General features: G+C 39.7%; 1 long non-coding RNA gene across 1 annotated transcript in view; it reads left to right on the top strand.

Annotated features, from left to right (window-relative positions):
* 4930592A05Rik (RIKEN cDNA 4930592A05 gene) overlaps positions 1–15,963 on the top strand; it is a 59,556-nt gene that overhangs the window by 19,625 nt on the left and 23,968 nt on the right. Inside the window, exons 4-5 of the long non-coding RNA NR_045070.1 lie at positions 2,321–2,455; positions 12,557–12,668. This is a non-coding gene — a long non-coding RNA (RIKEN cDNA 4930592A05 gene). The remainder of the gene's footprint in view (positions 1–2,320; positions 2,456–12,556; positions 12,669–15,963) is intronic.

The following is a 15,963-nucleotide window of genomic DNA, read 5'->3' as shown; positions in this document are numbered from 1 at the left end:
GAGAAGAGGGAGCCTAGGCGGGTTGAGAAATAATGGAACCAAGACATGGTAGTCTGCTCAAGGTTCAAATGTTTAATGGCGGACACGCTTTATAAAAGAGGGGGCTAAATCCATGCCAATTCATCCTTGGAGCCTGGAACCAGCTGCAGGTGATGACGTGCAGGATAGGGCTAGGGCGCAGTCTCCAGAATAGCTCCGGGGGGCCTCTCAGCAGGTAGCAGTATCTTGAAGAGGAACAGCAACAGTGGCTCAACAATAGAGTGATCTAAGGAGGAAGGCTCCACCCTAGATAATCTCCTTGGTGGCAGCATGGTCAAGTTCTGGCTCAGCCTGCTTCAGGCTTGTGGGAGGCTATATTCCCTGAGGCATAGTACCATCTTTACCAATGTTTTTTATATCTTTAAACTGGTTTATCTTAACAAGTTGATGTTTTTTAGGTTTTATTTTGTTTTTGTTTTTGTTTGTTTGCTTGCTTGGATTTTTCTCCCTTTGATTCCAGGTGGTTTCTAGCAGTCTGTTTTTAAGGTAGCATGCTCCTAATTTTAACAGCATTAAGATATTTAAGCCAGGCAATGCAATGTGGGGAACAATTCTGAAGTTTCTACTGGTCTTTCCCTCAGCTCCTTCTATTTGTCTCTTGGGGTGTGTGTGTGTGTTTGTGTGTGTGTGTGTGTGTGTGTGTGTGTGTGTGTGTGTGTGTGTGTGTGAACCTTCTATCTAACCAGAAACCTGAGAGTCAGAAATGTGGGCCTTTTATGTAGAGGTGCTCAGTGTGTGTCTGTCTCACAAATAGATGGGAAGTAAGTATAATGGAAGGCAAGCACAGTTCCAGCACAGGACCAGGAGGATGCTGGTTACATTAAGCATACTGTATAGATGAGATACCTGATGGGCTATCACTTCTAGATGAGTAGGCAGCACATCCCCCCTGCCTCCCCCTACTCTATCCCACTTTATTTAGAGAAATTGCTCAATTGGATACATGGGAGTAGAAACGCAGGACTGTAAGACAGAGTAGAAATGCCTCAGAAGTCACTCTGCATGGCTCATTGTATGAAAAAGGAGTTGAAGCCAGTAAGAAGGAGTTGGCTAAACCAAGATCAGTGACAAGGCATTGCAACACTTAGACAGGAGCCAGGGAGATCAAGTCCAGCTGAAATTCAGTCAAAAGCCCTGTTCTTAAAGTCTATTAAGTTATGTAATGAAGATATGGTTGGTACTTCATTATGAATAGATACTCAGGAAGTCATTTATGTGTGTCAGATTTTTGACTTTCTCAGCTGCTCTTTGATGTAAGTCCAGTAAGGAAAGAGCTACATAGGAAGCTATCCTATGGAGGGGAGTATACTAGAGCGGTGGTGGCTCATAGTCTCTGAGGGCTCAGCGTCCTTACTGGTGATGCCTGGCTCTCTTGGGTCATTCCTTAATTTTAATAAGAGCATGCTGAAACAAATTTTAATTTTTAAGTATAGAGACACTAATAAGATAAAAAGATGAAGCATCAATTCATAACACATAATTTCTAATCTAAGAAAGATCTGTAAAGGGACTACCGTGCCTACTTCTAACTTTCTCTCACCCATTTGAGCTACTGTTTCTCTTGTATCTGTCCAGGATTAAGGTTTTTATTTGAATTCATCAAGTCTGGGCAAGTGGTATATCTGTTCCAATATGTAAGAAACCATCATCCCTTTCCTTTAGAATTGTCAGTACTTAGGCATGCAATAAGAAGCAGAATCCAAATGAAATCATCCAGGGAAATCAGGGACAACTGTATAGTTGGGATTTCACTTAAAGCTTTTCTGTTTGGATACCCATAAATATATACATTTTTAAAAATGTACCACTTAATTCAATTGTATTATTTGACCTAATGTATTAGATGAACAAATAGAGGATATTCACAGGTGGTACTCTAGACTAAAGAGACCCAATTAAGATCATACATCAAGTTAGCTCCCTAATTTGCACATGAAAATGCCCAGTTATTGATGTAGCAGACTGGTTGCATGGCAAATTACAAAGAAACATTTTCTCTTTCTGCCGTCCAGACACAGTTTTGGTATTAATTTTGTAGGCTGGAAAGCTCTTGTTGCCATTAATTATATCTAGTCAAAACTGAAACGAGTAGAGATGGATTGGTAGTAAAATAAGATGAAGTAGAAAATCATGCACAATATCTCACCACCTGAAAGAACCGATAAAGGAGAGACTTGGAAACATCTGTGCATAGAATCCAGCTGGCCAGTGCAGGGAGTGTGAAGCTGTCTTTAAGAAGAGAGCACACCTTTCAGATCTATCTTTTCCTCTCACTTTATAGGACTAATGCCTACAGAATCACTTCATGTTGATTCCAAAATGTCTCTTTATGCCTTGATTCACCAACTATTTCCCATCAATGTTTTCTGGGAGTCTGATTGTCTGAGAACACTGAAAGAGGTCCATCATAGTCAAGGTAAGTATTTCAGTTCTTAAATGGTCTACCAATTAAATTTGTATAAAGAGAGTGATAGTACAACCACTCTGGATATCAGTTTGGTGATTCCTCAGAAAATTGGACATAGTTCTACCGGAAGATCCAGCAATACCACTCCTTGGCATATACCCAGAAGATGTTCCAACATGTAATAAGGACACATGCTCCATTATGTTCATAGCAGATTTATTTATAATAGGCAGAAGCTGGAAAGAACCCAGATGTCCCTCAACAGAGGAATGGATACAGAAAATGTGGTACATTTACACAATGGAGTTCTAATCAGCTATTAAAAAGAATGAATTTATGAAACATTTAGGCAAATAGATGGATCTTGAGTATATCATCCTGAGTGAGGTAACCCAATCACAAAAGAACACACATGATATGCACTCACTGATAAGTGGATATTAGCCCAGAAGCTCAGAATCCTTCTTAGAAGGGGGAACAAAATACCCATGGAAGGAGTTACAGAGACAAATTTCGGAACAAAGACTGAAGGAATGACCATCCAGAGACTGCATCACTTGGGGATCCATACCATAAACAACCACCAAACCCAGACACTGTGGCAGATGCCAACAAGAGCTTGTTGACAGGAGCCTGATATAGCTGTCTTCTGAGGGCCTTTGCTAGTGTCTGGCAAATACAGAAGTAGATGTTCACAATCATCCATTGGACGTAGCACAAGGTTCCCAGTGAAGGAGCTAGAGAAAGCCCAAGGAGCTGAAGGGGTTTTCCACCCCATAGGAGGAACATCAATATGAACTAACCAGTACCACCAGAGATCTTTCACTAATCAAAGAAAACACATGGTGGAACTTGTGGCTCTAGCTGTATATGTAGCACAGGATGACCTAGTAGGTCATAAATGGGAGGAGAGAACCTAGGTTCTGTGAAGGTTCTATGCCCCAGTATAGGGGAATGCCAGGACCAGGAATGGGAGTGGGTAGGTTGGGGAGCAGGTGGACAGGGGAGGGTAGAGGGGATTTTAGGAGGGGAAACTAGGAAGAGGGATAACATTTGAAATGTAAATAAAGAAAATATCTAATAAAATAAAATAGAATACCCAAGGAGCTGAAGGCATTTTTAGCCCCATAGGAGGAACAACAATATGAACTAACCAGTATCTCTAGAGCTCCCTGGGACTAAACCACCAACCAAAGAAAACACATGGTGGGACTCAGGGCTCTAGCTGCATATGTAGCAGAGGATGGCTGAGTCGGTCATCAATGGGAGGAGAGGCCCTTGGTCCTGTGAAAGTTTTATGCCCCAGTATAGGGGAATGCCAGGGCTAGGAAGCAGGAGTGGGTGGGTGAGTGAGCAGAGGGAGGGGTGAGGGGCATAGGTGATTTTCAGAGGGGAAACTAGGAAAGGGGAAAACATTTGAAATGTAAATAAAGAAAATTCTAATAAAAATAAAAGAATAAGAGAGAGAAAGTCAGAGCTTAGTCATTAAGAACCTGCTTTCTTTGATCTAAGCAAGCCCAATGCATTTATATTTTATTTTGACTTTGGTCCTTGTTCAGCTCTGAAGGGCTCAGAACTTGTCCCATTTGGGATGAATGCCTGTGGTGGCCTGCTGTGTTGGGTTTATCATTCTCCCTGACCACATACTTGCTTCATTCTTACTGAGTTTAGGGGTAAAGATTGGAAGATTGGCTAAATGGTCATTTCCTCTAGGATTTCTAGATTTCTAGCGGCTACTGCTATGAATCTCAAAGGCTCTTAGTTCCCTTGGTGAATGGAGATACTATTGGGAAACAAGAGGTTGTTTTTGATGTGGGAAAGCCTGGTTAGGTTTGCAAAGAAAATTTGTTTTTCAGACATCAGTCAGCATATTTGTTACTTGGTGAATTATATACTATGTTCATATTTTCTTATATTTTGTCTGAAGTTGGTTGTGCTTGCTGTTATCATTCCTGATTCAAGAGGAGAGGCTCTGAATGTTTGGTCCTACAATTTAAGCAATCTCAGTCTTACATAAGAATCCAGCGGAAGAAGCATTATATAATATATCAGATAACACCACATTGTGAAACCTGCTAGCCCAAATGTTCATGAGCCTTAGAAATTCCTGGGTTGGGAACCATCCCAATCTCCTTTTTTGATGTATACCCCTTATGACCAGCCATATGCAAGCAAAGCTCTGGAATTAACATGAAAGATGCAATTATCTATCTGACCAGGAAACAGGCATTAAGTAAGTGTGGCATATGAGTACTTAGAAAATGTGCTGTATGTTCCACTTGAACACATAGAAAATGGATTAATAAAACTTGGGTCTTTCTTTCTCTCACTTTCTGTTTCTCTCTCAGTGTGTATGTATGTATGTATGTATGTGTGTGTGTGATGTCATATGGTGTGGTGTGTTTATGTGTGCATATGAGAGTGCATGGGTAGATATATATGTGTGTGCGTGTGGAGCCTAGACTCCAACCTTGGGAATTATTTCTTAGCAGCCATCCTAGTCTCTCAGTAGGACCTATGGTCACGGCGTCTGTGAGATCCACTACCTTGTGAGATATAGGGATCTTCCATGTCCACTGCTCAGCGCTGAGATTACTGGTGCATATCACCATATCTGGCTTTTATATGTGGATGCAAGAGATCCAGTTTAGGTCCTTATGCTTATGTGAGCTTGTATGTACTATTTGATCTATCCCTCCAACCTAGATCAATTAATATTAAGGGGAAAAAATGAAGCCAGGCAAATTAGAAAGACACAGATTATAATTCCCCTAAAATGTAGTGTAAGGTGAAAATAAAATAGGACCATGGGGCTACAAAATACTAAGAGCTGGCTGAACATAATCTGTGCAAAAATGAATCCTAGGCACTTATGCATGGTTCTTTTTCCTACCTCGGAATCGGCTGCTGGAATCCTTCATACTGTTCTTTTTCATCACCTTCTCAGTGGGGTATGTGTGCTCTCCTGACAGAGGCTCTATTTGTCCCTGCCAAATCACATTCTGAAAAATCAGCTTTTCAAACTAAAGCTGTAAGGGGACCCAAACAAGGCTGAAAACTAAGGAGTGTCCTAAAAGAATGCCTCTTGCTAAGAAGTTAAAGAGAATCTGAGAAGCCCCATGGAATAAATTCATATTTCCCAAGGATCCTGCTGGCTTGTGCCAGTTGAGGTGTCCAGTCTCTCCAGATGGGACTTACAGCTTTGTGTTCTGGGCTGTAATTGCCTATGACAACTGCTGTCAACTCACTTCACCAAGAAAAAGATGAACCGACAACAGCAGAATTCTCAAACCACAGTTAGAAGTAGATGGAAACTGTCTCCATTAGAGTACATGGGTAGATGTATATGTGTTGGCGTGTGGAGGCTAGAGTCCAACCTTGGAAATTATTTCTTAGCAGCCATCCTAGTGTCTTAATAAGACCCATGGACACTGAGTCTGTGAGACTGGCTACCTTGTGTGAGATAGGGATCCTCCGGTGTCCACTGCCCAGCACTGAGATTACATAACACCATATCTGGCTTTTATATGTAAATTAGGGAAGTTCTTTCCATTCTCTCATTCTTAGGTCCACGTATTTATTTTTCTTTTATTTTCTTCTTTCTTTTTTTGTTTTCTAATTTAAAATTTATTTATAAAGAACATGAAAATAAAAACACATCATACACCAAAATTACCTGGACTCAAAGTCTATATAGATCAGCAAACTTCTATACAGATAGAAGTCATTCGTAAACTGTAAAGCTTCACACCGGAGTTTATACTTTTCCTATCTAATACATTATTATGCAAGATTCCTCCACCAGATCTGCTTCCATTCATGCTTCTGGGTTCCTGAATTGAGCTCCAAAGGTGCCCTCTCCGGATGATGGCCTGGAACCTTTAAGCCAAATAAACTCTTCCCTAAGTTACTGAGGTCAGTCTTTCATTGCAGCAGCATAGAAGCAAACTAATATACTGAGGTCGAGAGTAGTACATAGCATGATTTTGCAGCCAGGCTCTAGGATTCCCAGGCAGAAGTCAGGGAAAGAGGTGGGACTGGGATGTAGCAACCCTTTATGAACCCTAACTTCCCTATGAGATGACACAATGTCATGTCCTGGCAGTAGAAGCCTGTTAAGTAGGGATACAGATAGGTGCCTGTCAGTACATTTAAAAGTATGGAAGAGTGTCAGCTAGACTTCAACACTACATGTGAGTGGCAGTGGAAATACTCAGAGGTACTTCAAGCTTCTACTTACATAGTTAACTACTTTCCCACTGGCTGATTCAAGACACATGGGCAAGGCCAGAATCAGAGTAGGAGAAGTCTGAGAAGTTACAGGTCAACCAGAATGGAAGACATGGCATTAGTTAAGATATTTAAATGATCCATCAACAAAACCTACTGTCTTAGTCAGGGTTTCTATTCCTGCACCAACATCACGACCAAGAAGCAAGTTGGAGAGGAAAGGGTTTATTCAGCTTACACTTCCATACTGCTGTTCATCACCAAGGAAGTCAGGACTGGAATTCAAGCAGGTCAGAAAGTAGGAGCTGATGCAGAGGCCATGGAGAGATGTTCTTTACTGGCTTGCTTTCCCTGGCTTGCTCAGCCTGCTCTCTTATAGAACCCAAGACTACCAGCCCAGAGATGGTCCCACCCACAAGGGGCATTTCCCCCTTGATCATTAACTGAGAAAATGCCTTACAGTTGGATCTCATGGAGGCATTTCCTCAACTGAAGTTCCTTTCTCTGTGATAACTCCAGCTGTGTCATATTGACACAAAACTAGCCAGTACACCTACCTTTCATGGCGGTAGATCCAAATATGTTTTGAACTTTGCCCATTTATCTTTAAGGGTTAAGCCCTGGAAAGTTAATTAAAACTATTGAATGGGGAGAGGCAGGTTTGAAGACTGTTGAAGGTCAAAGTAGAATAATCATTAGAAGACTCCAGTGGTCAGCAGAGTCACTTAAATGAATTCCTCTTGAGATGCCTTTGTTTCCCAGATCAAAACCCTTTGATCTCCTTCCATGGTGACATATAAATTCTGGTATGGTTTCTGATACTTCTGAGCACAATCAGAAGGAATTGGCATAACACTGTTTAATAGACAGATAGTCAAGAAAACTCAAGGTTTTAGCCTCTTATCTGCACTTCTCAGAGGTCAGTGTCCCAGTGTGTAAAGCCTGTCAGATTTCTTTTTTTTTTCACGTATTTATTTTTCAATAGTCTTTTGCCATCACCTCTAAATTTCCTGTTTTTTCTTTTCTTATGAAAGATAAAGTAAGTTTAGCCTTGATTACTTTTTTTGTTTTCATTGTTCATATGCATAAGAAATGTGTTTTCTTATGAATTTGTCATAAAGACCCTTGTCTTGAGTACTGCAGTATTGTATCCTATGGTTTTAGAATATTACAGGTGCATACCACCACATCTAGCTTTTCTATGCAGATGCAAGAGATTCAGTTTCGGTCCTTACGCTTATGGGAGCTTGTGTATACTATTTGAGTAGGTATACCTCCACCCTTGGTCAATAAATATTAAGGGAAAAAACTGCTTCCTCTTCTGTTTACAATAAGCTTATTCTGCTTTAATGAAACAGTCACTTTCATTTCTAACCAAGTGACCAAATGATGCTCCTATCACCAGACCTGGTCACTGCCTTACCTCAGTGGCTGGATCAATTGACTTCAAAAAGTCTGTCTGTGATCTGGAAGTAGAAACCAAATAAACTCCTTTCTCCCATTTAAAAAAAAAGTCTGTCTGGATTTTTGGTATGTGGTTGGAATTCTTAGGAAAGAAAAACTTTCATGAGTATAGGATTGCCAAGCTGTAAGAATGTCAGCTTGAACATTCCAAAGCTATGAGGTAAGAATGGGGACAACCTGGATAGATCTTGGTTGTGGTAATCATTTGTTGTTGTTTGCTGCTGGGATATATCTCAGAAAAATTAAAATTCTCCAATTACAACTTAAAATGCATGGAAAGAATTGAGAAAAGTCAGATGGGATAAGTTAATGAATAAGATAAAGTACAAATAAGGTAGAAGATCAGTTTAGTGAAGGGGTAATTAGTGAAAGGACTGGCTCTTGAATTAGCTTCTGAGAGACATCTCTGGGGTTTGTGGAATAGTTTGCCTGATGTTTGTGTTCTTGTTTACCTGATTTTGCTACCAGTTTGATTGAGACAGTGTCTATTTAGCCATGTGTCATCAGTTTGACCTCTTAGGAACTAGAGTACATGTGGCTAAAATAAACCATAAAGATGTTTCACAAGACTGGTTAACAACAAAAACTATGGACAGCAAAGCTTGGTTGAAATTGCTGGTTGTCATTACTTTGTATGAGGAATCATGTATCATTGTTATATAATTTAGTATTACACAGCTCTCCTAGAAAGGAACAACTGACACTCTACATCAGGCCTTCTTAGATGCTACAAGACAAGCTTTCCCCACTGCTGAATTAGCCTATATTCTCTCTGTTTCATAAATTGTAGCAATGAGTAAAGTTGCTTTGCTGTTTCTGAGAGTCAGTTTAGCAAATAATTGAACCGAGTGGTGGTGGTGACTTATCATACATGGGTCACAGAGGGACTTCCTCAGACTTATGTCACATATGTGTTCTACCAGAGAGTTATAAGGGCAAGTATTTCTCGTTTCAGGTATAACTTGCTAATTAGTCAGATGACTGTGGACGTACGAGACAATGATGTAGAGATTTGAATGAGAAAACCCTCAAAGGATCATTCTCGACTGTTTGGTCCCCGATTATTAGTACTATTTGAGAAGGATTAGGACATATGACTTAGTTAGATTGGACATGATCTTGTTGGAGGAGGTGTGTCTGGGATCAGCTTTGAGGTTTCAAAAGTCCATGCCAGCCCCATCCCCCCAGTGCTACCCTTTCTTTCTCTCTGCCTGCTGACTGCAGATAAAGATGTATAAAACTTTCAGCTACTTCTCCAGGGCAATGTCTATCTGCTTACCACTACAATTATGCATTAAACCTCTAAAACTGTTAGAAAGACCCCTACTAAATATTTTCTTTTATAAAAATTTTCTCGTTTATGTTGTCTCTTTGCAGCAATACTAACCAAGATATAAGTTTATACTGGGGAATGGTATATTGCTGTGATAGGTATGCCTATGCTGTTAGTTGGAAAAATATAAAAGACTTTGGGACTTTAGATTAGGAAAGTCATTGACTGCTTTAAGTGGGGCTTAATGGGTTATCCTAGTAGGAGCATGGAAGACAGTGGTGCTGAGAGCTTTGTGGACTGTGCATGCCTAATTCAAGAAGTTTCAGAGGGAAAGAATGTTAGTAAGTGGCTTAGAGACAGGTTTTGTTTTATTTTGGCAAAAAATGTGGCTGTTTTTTACCTTTGTCCTGAAACTTTGTTTGAAGTTGAATTGAAGACATTTGGATTAAAGGTTTCATTAGGAGATTTCAAGACAGTATTCATGGTGTCATGTAGTTATTAGTAATCAATCATTCATGCAGATCTAAAATGAAAAGGTACAAGCTGAACAAAACCAGAACGTACAATTTGAGGAGAAAAGAAGGACCAGAAAATATACTGCCATAGTCAAGTCCTGTTCAAAGAGATAAAAAGATTAAACAAAGACCTGCTTCAAATTGGAATTAGAAAGGAGTCCCCTTAGGGCAAGATCCCAAACCAGCTAAGCTTCCAACCTGTGAAAAAGGAGTTGAAGCAAAGCTTAAGCAGCAAAGAAAACCCCCAGCAATAGAAATTTATGTAAATGTAACTGAAGGATGGGTCACTTTCTAGCTCTAGAAAGCAGGATGGAAACTTCTGCCATAGGGTTCTGAACTTAGAGTCATGAAGGATACAGGAAAGGAGTTGCATAGTTTTCCTTGGAAGTTAAGAAAAACCACTGAGGCCAGTTAAGGGAGTCCATTCATGAAGGCCGTTGTACAAAGCTGTGACAGTAAAGCCTAGACGGCTTTAGGGATACCAGAGGACACTGGATGTGGAACCAGCTCAAGAGAGAGAAGTGTGCTGCAGTCAATAAAGCTGGGAGGAGTGGGAGACCTTAAGACCATTTTGGCACAGAATGTAGACACAGAATTTGGAGTTTTTCCTTCTGGTTTTTTGGTTTTGCTTTGTTCCAGAATTTCCTCACTATGCACCATTTCCTCTTGTTTGGAATGTAGGCCACTGTATGTTGAAAACATATAATTAGTTTTTTGATCTTATAGGAAGTTTACAGTTAAGAATTTACATTAAATATCAGAAGAGAGTTTGATCTTTGAACTTTCAAATAGTGTTGAGACTATGGGGACTTTTGAAGTTGGACTGACTGTAATTTGCTTTATGATGTGGCTACAGGCTTTATGGAGTTCAGGGAGTGGAATGTAATAGTTTGAGTGAGAATGGCCACTAGAAGCTCATACGTTTGGAGGCTTGGTTCCCAGTTAGTAGAACTGTTTGAAAAGTATTAGAAAGTGTGGCCTTTTTAGAGTGGATATAGCCTTGTAGGAGGAGATATGTTATTGGGGATTGGCTTTGAGGTTTTAAAGGCTCACACCAGGCCCAGCATATCCCTCTATCTGCCTGCTGCCTGCATATAAGGATATAAGGCTCTCAGCTATTGCTCCAATGTAATGCCTGTCTGCTTTCCACCATGATCATCATGGACTAACCCCCTAAACTCTAAGCAAGTTTCCAGTTAAATATTTTTTTTTTGTATGAGTTGCCTTAGTCATGGTGTCTCTTCACAGCAACAGATCAGTGACTAAGACACTTTGTTAACTACAAATAGATTCATAACTAAATATTGGCAAAATACTTTGTAGGTTTTGTGTGTGTGTGTGTGTGTGTGTATGTATGTATGTATGTATGCGTGTGTATGCAAACACATGAATGTGTGGTAAGTCACTGCTGTGCTATTTATTGGTTTTGTTTTTAAGTTTTTATTCCTTTCCAATATTCATGCATTGAAACATAATCAACAATGTGCTATAATTAAGAGTTAGGATTTTGGGGGGGGGAGATTAAAACATGGAGGTGGAGCCATAGTGAATAGGTTTAAGAGCTTTGTGAAGGAGGTTTTACATAGCATTCAGCAGTCTTGTTCTTTCACCTCTGTCATGTTTGAATACAGCAGCAAAATGCGATTCTGGAATTAGAACAACTTCTCATTATATACCAACATCAAATATTTGTCCTTTTTAAATACTCAGTCTGTAGCATTTTACTACTGCAGCACAACTGGACTAAAACAACCATTCAGTGTTTTAATACTTAAAAAAAAACTCAGTACTGGAAGGTCATGGTGGTGTGGTCCAATATATGCAATACAATCTATATTCTTGGTGTCATGTTAGCTGTACATCAACTTCTTTGGGCTGATTCATTGTTCCTGCTCAATAACAGTGGTCTATTATTGGTCTATTAAGCTCCAGGTATTGTTTTAAACATTTTATAAATTAATTCTTTAAAGGAATATGATGAGATAGGGCAATTTTAACTTTTTTTTTTTTTTCACAGCACACAGGGTAAGGCAAGGATTGCTACGCAACTTGCCTGATACCAATACTATAAGTGGTAGAATGCCAGGAGTCACATTCAGGAATCTTATATCCAAAATCCATGTGCTCATAGAGTATTGTTAGTCTATCATTTGTCTAGGCTTTGGCTGAAATAAAGAGGAACTGTATTGCACATACTGTTATACACGAGATATTTCAAAGTCAAAAGTAGTTAAGCTGAATGTGGATAAAAACTAAAGATTGAAGGTAGACATTTTTATTAACCCATGATAATACCATCATTTGGTATCATGTTACAGAAATACCTTACTTGCCACATAGACTTAAAGGGCAGAAATTCAAAAGAATAGAGTTGTATCTACTGCTAGCAGAGCAAAGTAGATGCTCTTAGAGTTGGTTCAGTTAGAATGCATTGTGAGTTACTTACAGATCTTGAAAAGATGTAATACAAGTGAAGAATCAACTCTGACAACCTCTTCAGATTTTCCTTATACTTGTTACGAGTGCACATGCACTAGGAAGTGTTTAAAATATGGGGAAAGTATGGAGGCTAGGTGAGACAGAGCAGTTGTTGCTCAGAAACACACAAGTGGTCTTATCTGTCTCCAGGGTCAGGAACTCTGGGCTGGGAGAGCAAGGAAGAATATTCTGAACCAAGCTGGGATGGAGTATATTCTCAGTTAGTGACGGTGAGATTTGAAGCATATGTGCATTTTCTCAGGTAAGCTTCTGTATTTGTCTATTCTAGATATCTGTTTGCTCTCAAGATGTTGAGCATGAGAAGTTGGGTTAGAAATTGAGTTTCTGGATTAAAACTAAAAGAAAATACATATTTTTCTCAAACAAAACAAATCACAAAACTTTGTTTTCCAGAGCTTTAGAAGATAAACTCACATAGTTTCTTGGAAATCAAGTATTCTTTACCTAGACATATTTTGAGCCACCACTGATCACAGATTAAATGGCTTTGAAGATGATGTTCAATGATTGAAAGATGCTATTCAGTGCTATCCATAAATCTTTACTAACCCAGCAAGCTCAGGGAGAATCTTCATCAAGTTTGTAATTTTATAGAAAAAGAGGTTTTACCGAACACTCTCAGCTCATCTTACCCCTGATCCCTTCTCCTGACACTAGTTAATGAATCTGCAAGGACAATTATCCCCAAAGCTAATGAACTCACACACAACAGCACTCATGGTCCTGCATAAACCCAAATGTTACAAAATGGTTTCAGACTCTCCCATTAAGCCCTGTTCTGGAAGCAAGCCACCCAACATGACCTCTTGATTAGCCCTCTCACTTGGAATTATAGCAACTCCTCAGTGTAGGCTATAGAGTTCTTTTTGTAATTAACACCTCTCTTTATAGTTAATAGTGCTTACAGATTGGCCTCTAATGTGGGGCAGCTTAGTAACTCACCCTGAGAGCTGCTTTCCAACTATGAAATTAAATCATTTCCAAGTCTTTCTGCAGCCCAGCAGTTGTCAGAGAGTTGCTTAGAAAGCTAATGGGAAAGGCCTTCAGGACTGTGAAACATCCTGTGGAATTTGTTTCCCTTCTTCCTCTTTCTATTTATTCATTTATTTCAACGATGCACCTGAGTTCATTCCCATTAAGTGGGTCTTGTGGCTTAAGCCATGTCCTCCCATATGCCTAGGACTATCTGACTATGAGTGGCTAGAGACTCAGATTTCAGAAAAATTGACACGAGAATGATATTGCCTAAAAAGCCTTCCAAAGCAAAGAAGCTTTGCTCTCTGCCTGCAAGTGCAGAGACCAACTGACTAAAGTTCAAAGGGAAAAGCTTACACTGTTAAAAAAATCCCTAACAAATAGTTCCTATTATAGTTCTGCATAAATAAGCGCAAAGAGAAATACACACACACACACACACACACACACACTCACACTCACACAAACAAGAAAACAAAAGTCCCCAAAATCTAGACATGAGAGACCAAGTGTGTCATTTTCCAACTCTGTTGCAGGAGTAGCAAGGCTGGAGACAATCATACTAAGAAGAAGCTGGGTAGCTTTTCTTACTGATTAAGGACATATTAGACACTGCCTAAAACATGTACCTGTACTCTTACATAGTCTTGAGGCTAATGCTGTGAAGTAGATACAGCACTAATGAGAGTGCACACAGCATGGAAAGACTCTTAACTGTGCCTCTAGCTAAGTATAGCAATTGTTTGTGTATAGCTGTCTCCCCAGAGTCAGTCTTGTCTGGCTGCAGATCAGAATGCTCAAAATGCAACTGATTTTACATACTTCTATCTCACAGCATTACAACTTTAGGAAATTTCTCCAGTCTGATTCTATTTGAGCATGTCTTCCATCCAGGTAATTCCTACTCTCAAATCCTGCAGCCAAGTCAAATTAGAGGGTAGGTAGAAGAAAGCCATGTGTGAGGCTCTAGGTACAAGAGAATTTGAATCCTATATCCATAAACTCGTAAATGCTATTCTGATGGCAAAATCAGACTAATAAACAGATAACTCCAGTGTATGAGCAAATGTCATGTCAACTGGTATATAAAGTGTTCAAGTGATCATTGTATTGGTACCAATTTTCCATAGAATCCTCATCAAAACATCATGAGTAGTGTAGTCAAAGACATTTTTAGATAAGGAAGTGAAAACACTGAGTGGTTTTGTGACTTCTGTGACAAAGCCAGATTCTGAGTTCAAACAGTGTGGCCTCAGACACTACGCTTTTCCCCATCATGCTCTGAGAGGCAAACACTCTGAGAAGGCTTGGAAAGAAAAGAGGCTAGAACCTCAATCAGCATGGAGCACCAGGCAAGAATGGACCTTCCCAATAAAGGAACTCCCAAGGTGGGGAGAAACTGCTTCATTCTCAGATGCAGCACTATAGACAATACCATGATCCACATGAAAAAAAAAAAAAACATTCATTCATGACTATATAAACATGGGTTATAAAAAAGGGAAGGTGAAATATATCCAGGTAAGTCATGGAGTCTGCCATGTTCAGAAGCAATAGTCAAGTATTTGTATGACAACATGCATAGTTCTCAAAAACATGAGCTTGTGTGTTGAGGAAATTGCAGAATGGGACCTACAGTCACTTTCATACTTTTAAATAGAAAAATGTATGCAAACAAAACAAAAATTTACCTTATACAAGAACATGTAAAAACAAAATGGTTCATGGGACTGAAGACATAACTCAGTGGTTAAGAGTACACTTGTCTCTTCCAGAATACTGGAGTTGAGTCCGAGGACCATATTGGGTGGCTTAAAATCACTTATAACTGCAGCTCAAGGACATCACACACACACACACATACACACACACACACACACACACACACATACACACACACACACACACAGTAAAACAAAATAATCCTTTTGAAGCAAGCAGAATAATCAGTTGGAATAAGGAAGAAAACAAGAATGGAGAAGAGGTACAAAATAAAATAAAGCGACACAAGGTGCTGACGGTGTGCTGTGAGCTGAAGAGAATAAGTCCAGGGAGAGAAGGTTGAAGACTTTTGAATGACTACACTAGAATTAGTCCTTTCCTCCAATTCCATAGCTGTACCCAATGCTTCCAGTTATTTTCCTCAACAGAGCCTGCCTCCTTTCTCATGGGTACCTGGGGTTATTGTTCTAGGGGTAAACACTGACTTAAGCTCACAGCATCAGTTCACTTCCTATTGTAGAAGGCAGTCAGCTTATGGCAGCTTATATTCTCAGGACAGGAATTCAGGGGAAAGGGACGTAAACTGAATTTTTAGCTTTCAGTGAAAGCTCAGCTCCATCCTGAGCCCTGTGGCCTTGAGCAGAATGCTTAGTCTTTAAGGGGCCGAATTCTCTCATCATTTAAGTTATAAAATATAATATCTGATTTAGAGGATTGTGTGAGGCTTTGAGGAGTGAATGAGTGTAGTGTTAAAACAGTTCCTATGGCTCAATAAATACTGCCCATGATTATCCCTGGGAACTTAGAAACTGAGAGAATGATGAAATGCCTTTGTCTGG

This window comes from Mus musculus, chromosome 15 (genome assembly GCF_000001635.26).
Source record: "Mus musculus strain C57BL/6J chromosome 15, GRCm38.p6 C57BL/6J".
Taxonomy (NCBI): domain Eukaryota; kingdom Metazoa; phylum Chordata; class Mammalia; order Rodentia; family Muridae; genus Mus; species Mus musculus.
The sequence above is the reverse complement of the archived record's forward strand: the minus strand, read 5'-3'. Positions and strand labels throughout refer to the sequence as shown.